Source organism: Rattus norvegicus, chromosome 19 (assembly GCF_021556685.1).
Source record: "Rattus norvegicus strain SHRSP/BbbUtx chromosome 19, alternate assembly SHRSP_T2T, whole genome shotgun sequence".
Lineage (NCBI taxonomy): Eukaryota > Metazoa > Chordata > Mammalia > Rodentia > Muridae > Rattus > Rattus norvegicus.
This window is the reverse complement of record NC_141552.1, coordinates 13,682,493-13,687,898: the sequence shown is the minus strand read 5'-3', so window position 1 is coordinate 13,687,898 and position 5,406 is coordinate 13,682,493. Positions and strand designations below refer to the sequence as shown.

Genomic DNA, 5,406 nt, shown 5'->3' with positions numbered 1-5,406 from the left:
AAAATTTTAACAAAACTCCATAATCCTCCCCAAAACAACATGGTTAAGTGTATGACAGCAATACCCCATTTTTGGTGCCAACTTCTGTCCTAGTTAGGGTTACCATTGCTGGGCTGAAACACTCTAACCAAAGAAGCAACCTGAGGAGGAAAAGGGTTTATTTCAGCTTATACTTCAGGTAACTTCTTCTACTCCCATCATCCTTAGGTTAGATCTTCTCATGACATCCCAAATTTCCTGGATGTTTCGTGTGAGGAATTTTTTTAGATTTAACATTTTCTTTGGCCGATGTATCAATTTCTTCTCTCTTATCTTCTACCCCTGAGGATTTCTCTCCCATTTCCTATATCCTGTTGGTGATACCTGTGTCTGTTGTTTCTGTTCTCTTCTCTGGGTTTTCCATCTCCAGGAGTCCCCCCAGTTTGTGCTTTCTTTATTGCTTCTATTTCCATTTTCAGGTCTTGAACAGTTTTTATTTATTTATTTATTATTTTCCTGTATATCCTTTTTATAGTTTACAGCACAGAAGACAGACAACATTAAAACGTGTACTTGCATGTAGGACAAGTCCATTAGAAAAGTATAGTGAGGGGTTGGGGATTTAGCTCAGTGGTAGAGCGCAAGCGCAAGGCCCTGGGTTGGGTCCCCAGCTCCCAAAAAGAAAAAGAAAAAAAGAAAAAAAGAAAAGTATAGTGAACGGATGGAGCCTATTGTATGATAAAATGCTACACACACCATTTAGTTGCCATCAGTAAAAAATTTACTTATTTAAAAAAAAAAATCCAAATGCTGGCATTGTCCAGAAAATTTTAACAGGCTTATTTACAATTGTTATAAAGTTGAGCTGTTGAAATGCATTCGCTGAAACATTTCGCTTGCATTAATGCTTTACATCTTGCATTTATATTAAAAACTCACACACAAATGAACGTGGAGAAACTGCCAATACCTGATTCTGTCCCCTATGTTCCCACTCGCAATCATAAACTTAGGTACCTTTGACCCCATGGAAAACATATCTAACATTCAGAACTACTGATAACAGGAAGAAGAGAAAAAATAATTTTTAAGAATGAAATGTTTCCTCTCATAGTGGACTCTTAAGCATGTTCTCCACCTATGCGTCATGCTACCTGGATATCTTTTGGCATAATTGTTACACGTTTGGCATGGACAGCACACAGATTGCTATCTTCAAAAAGGCCAACCAGATAGGCCTCACTTTCCTCCTGCCTTTGCAAGGAAGCGCAGATCTGTTTTGAAATCCTGAGCAATTTTTCTCACCAGCCTCTGAAAGGGGAGCTTGCGAATCAGAAGTTCGGTGGACCTCTGAAAGTGTCTGATTTCGCGGAGTGCCACAGTACCAGGCCTGTAACGATGAGGTTTCTTCACTGTCCAGTAGAGGGCGCACACTTGCGAGCAGCTTTTGTAGCCAGTTGTTTCCTGGGTGGCTTTACCACCGGTGGATTTGCGGACAGTCTGCTTTGTATGAGCCATGGTATGCGCACCTCCTTACTTACCACCACCCCCACCCTTCTCCTTCAGCAGGAGCTCAGCAAAAGAGAGGCGGCGCTTGGCATTAACCGCAGCGCGGCGGAAGCTGCGAACACGATCGAAAGATCCCTGTATTTTTTTGTTATTAATTTAATAATTTTTTCTCCATCTGTATTAAATTGGGTATTTCTTATTTACATTTCAATTGTTATTCCCTTTCCCGGTTTCCGGGTCAACATCCCCTTAGCCCCTTCCCCTCCCCTTCTCTATGGGTGTTCCCCTCCCCATCCTCCCCCATTGCCGCCCTCCCCCCAACAATCACGTTCACTGGGGGTTCAGTCTTGGCAGGACCCAGGGCTTCCCCTTCCACTGGTGCTCTTACTAGGATATTCATTGCTACCTATGAGGTCAGAGTCCAGGGTCAGTCCATGTACAGTCTTTGGGTAGTGGCTTAGTCCCTGGAAGCTCTGGTTGGTTGGCATTGTTGTTCATATGGGGTCTCGGGCCCCTTCAAGCTCTTCCAGTCCTTTCTCTGAAGCTGCGAACACAATTGAAAGATCCCTGTATTTTTTAAGGGATTCATATGTTTCCTCTTTAAAGGCCTTTACCTGTTTGTATTTTCCTGTATTTTTAAAGGGATTTCTTCCTTTCCTCTTTAAAGGCTTCTGTCATCTTTAAAGATTGGTTTTAAGGTCATTTTCTTGCGTTTCAGTTGTTTTGGGCTAACCAGTGCTTAATGTCTCTGAAGGCGCCATGTTGCCCTAGATTTTGTTGGTTGTGGGGTTTTTTGTGAGACTTTAGCCATCTGGTTGTCCCTGTCCCTGGATGTTACCGTTGTAGCAGATATTGGGAGGGGACCTAAGATGATCAGGCTTCTGGTCGGTATCCTTGGGCTGAACAATGGGACCCAGGGAATGGTGCAAGCCTTCAGCGTTGGTTGTGCCCCTGAGGACACAAGAGGAAGGGAATTAGGGGGTGAGGTCGGTAGAGGTGGCTGGACAGTGGAGGTCCAGGGAACAGCAGGCTGCTCCCGGCAGCTAAGCAAGACCTGAGAATTCGGCGGGTAGGGGAAACTCCTTTTTTCAATTCTTTGTTTTGTTTTTTAGAGCATGGTCTCACTGTGCAAGCCCTGGCTTGCCCGAACCTACCTGTGTAGAGCAGGCTGGCCTCAAGCTCACCGAGATCCTCCTGTTTCTGCCTCCCTAGCTCTGGGTTTAAAGACGCGTCACACCATGGCTGGCTGTTCTTTCAGTTCTTTGAATAAGCAAGAATCTGGAAACGCCTGGTCCAGACAGGCTTAACGACAGGTCCCGTTGCTGAGAAGTGGGACACTAAACTTCAGAGCAGCAACTGCTAGCATTGGACGTCACGCAGCCGCAGCCTTCCTTCTTTACAAGTTGGGCTGTCTAAAGCCAACCTCCAGCTCTTCAGTCAAAACAAGAACCTGAACGATGCATATACATCAGGTGAGAGTAGCGCACTTCAGTCCATCGCGTAGCTGTTAAGACAGGAGAAGCCAGCCCGCTGTGGCGGCCCATGCCTTATCTCAGAGGCAGGAGGCAGAGGTCAGCCTGATCTACAGCGTGACTTCCAGGACAGCTAGAACTAACTACACAGAGAAATTATATCTGATAAAATAAAAACAAAAACAGACAGACAAAAGTCAGGAAAACCCTAATGAGAATAGTGCTTTGCCGGTTACTCTTCGTGGATCACTGAAGCCCGAGGGGGGAAATTCAGAACTAGACATCAGTTCACTGGGGTAGAACCTGGAAGGTCACAGATGGGGACTCTAGAAAAATGAGTCTTACCACTTCAAGAGCACTCGTGGCTCTTGCCCATAACCACCCACACTGTGCCTCACGAAGATCTGTAATTCCAGTTGTAATGGATCTGGTGCCCTCTTCTGGCCTCTATGCGTACTGCATGCATCATAGGGCACAAATAAATAAAATAAAACTAAATACATAAATCTTTTTTTAAAAAAAGAGGAACACTGAGACAGATTGTTGAAGAATTTATTAAAGAGAGCTATTAATGTCACGAAGAGACGAACAGACGGAGACAGCATGCCAGGGTCTCTGAAGAGAGACGGGTGGGAGTTTCTTCTTACATGTTTATGACGATGGACGTGGTTTCTCAATGCCTGCCTGATTCCCACGCAAGTGCGAAGGCAGAAGCAGGGAGCAGGATATATGTCCACCAATACCCACAGTGATGCGAATTTACTTTCAGACAACTCCAGTTCAGAAGCACAAGAGCCACAGGTTTTTCCTACAATCAGCCCCTCCCTACGAATAAAAGAATCAGAAACCTGATCTTGGTTCAGAGTCCTGAACCAAAGGGAAACAAAGGCACAGAAAACTTCAGACCAGGTAATAGGGTTGGACGTTGGTATTTTGGGAAGCAATTATAAAAAGATGGTCGGTCATCCCAGTCCTTTAAAGTTGGGGTGGCTGCTATTCATCACTTTATGGATTATTGATATGTTGTCATTTTAAGGGATGATTACAAATAATTATGGTTATTTTTTATAAATAATTATAATTTATAAATAATTATAGGGAGGAAACAAAAGAGCTTAGACTCAGGAATTTCTATTTTTCTTTCTTTCCTGTGTAAGGGAAAGGGGGTTGAAAGGAAAAAGGGGAAATATTATAATACAGAAATATTATAAAATTAGACAAATAATGAATTTGAATTTTGAACCTACTCTTAAAGGCATTTTATAGCCATAATCTTACATTGGTACAGAGTTTTGTATGTTGATACAGGTTTCATTGCTATAAATCTTTGTATATTGAGACAAAATTTAAGATTAATTTTGTTACAACATAATATATGTATGTTTCAACTCTTAAATAGGTATTGTGCCCATGCAACTCATTTAAGAGCACAGTCCTTTTAATGGCCGTTATTACAGACTGCTTAGGAAAATTAGTAATGGAGGTTAACAGCCAATTAAACTCATGGTTTTGTCAGATACTGGCCTGTATTATCACAGAAATATATACGCTGGTGTCGCGCCCACCTCGGCCGGCAAGGAAGACACAACACAGTTGGATTCTTCTCAACAGCCTTTACTGCAGGACACCTTCATTCTTGACACAGGGAGGCGGCGGTGGCAGCTCCAAGAGTGTTACAGCTCCAAGTGTTACAGCTTCAAATGTTACCACGTGCCTTATACACACAACAGTATGCTAATATTCTTTCAGGGATTGGTGGGGCACCAGTCACCCCACTGTCATCCCAGCTACTTGTCCTCCAGAGATTGGTGCGGCATGAACTGCCATTAGCATAGTACCGCCCCAGCCAGACTGACGTCAGGTGCAAGACCCCACGCATGCGCAGTACTGTTGTTCACCACAGGAGGGCGCCAGATTCACCTCATTATCATACAGCTGCCCTGACAGGGGACAAGCCTGCGCATGCTCGGCAAGTTATTCACATTCGGACAGGTCTGGCTGTCGGTGCCATCTTTACTTCGCCGCGCTGCTCCCTACATCTCCCCCTTTTTTGTTTAATAAAATGACTGGTCTAGATCTGGGTGTCACGTCAACCTTGTCATTGTTCCTGTCTTAGGTCGTTCCTTGCGATGACTCGGCCTTACCCGTCGCTAGGTCACCCTATCGCCACCGGGCCCCGTGTCTTAGGTTGGTTCGAGTTCGAGGAAAGTTGCCCGTCCCTGGATACAATGACCCCACATGACTGTGACAAAATGATCTAGGGCGAACTCTTAATCTTTCAAAGAGGCCAGCCATATATTGGGAGAAGCACCATCGTCAATAGCGGTCATAGCCTGGTAAACAACCGCTTTGTGTCTGGCATGTTCTCTTTTTAAACGGCCAATAAACCAGAGACATATTCCGCATCCCAGGAGGACAATAGCTCCCCAGGCAAACATGCCTGCCC

At 44.4% G+C, this 5,406-nt stretch overlaps 1 long non-coding RNA gene across 1 annotated transcript; it reads left to right on the top strand.

Moving 5' to 3' along the window:
- Positions 1 to 1,434: 1,434 nt before the first annotated feature.
- LOC147998802 (uncharacterized) lies at positions 1,435 to 5,036 on the top strand. Its single transcript, XR_015644297.1, has 4 exons — positions 1,435 to 1,498; positions 2,701 to 2,960; positions 3,730 to 3,869; positions 4,477 to 5,036. It is a non-coding gene; the product is annotated as an uncharacterized LOC147998802 (long non-coding RNA).
- The last annotated feature ends 370 nt before the right edge of the window (positions 5,037 to 5,406 follow it).